The 207-nt window shown below is 50.2% G+C and overlaps 1 pseudogene; it reads left to right on the forward strand.

Annotated features, from left to right (window-relative positions):
* Positions 1–114: 114 nt before the first annotated feature.
* Positions 115–207, forward strand: LOC118345877 (annotated as a pseudogene; the record flags this gene model as incomplete).

Consider the following 207-nt stretch of genomic DNA (forward strand, 5'->3'; position numbering starts at 1 on the left):
CGCCCTGCCCATCGCGTAGCCATGGGTTTGGATCAGATCTCCGATTGGATTGGGATCGGAAGGACGCTAGTATGTCGCTCAAGGATTATTTGAATTTTAAGTAGTTAGTTTGATGGGTGCGATCATACCAGCACTAATGCACCGGATCCCATCAGAACTCCGCAGTTAAGCGTGCTTGGGCGAGAGTAGTACTAGGATGGGTGACCT

This window comes from Juglans regia, unplaced genomic scaffold (assembly GCF_001411555.2).
Source record: "Juglans regia cultivar Chandler unplaced genomic scaffold, Walnut 2.0 Scaffold_5448, whole genome shotgun sequence".
NCBI lineage: Eukaryota > Viridiplantae > Streptophyta > Magnoliopsida > Fagales > Juglandaceae > Juglans > Juglans regia.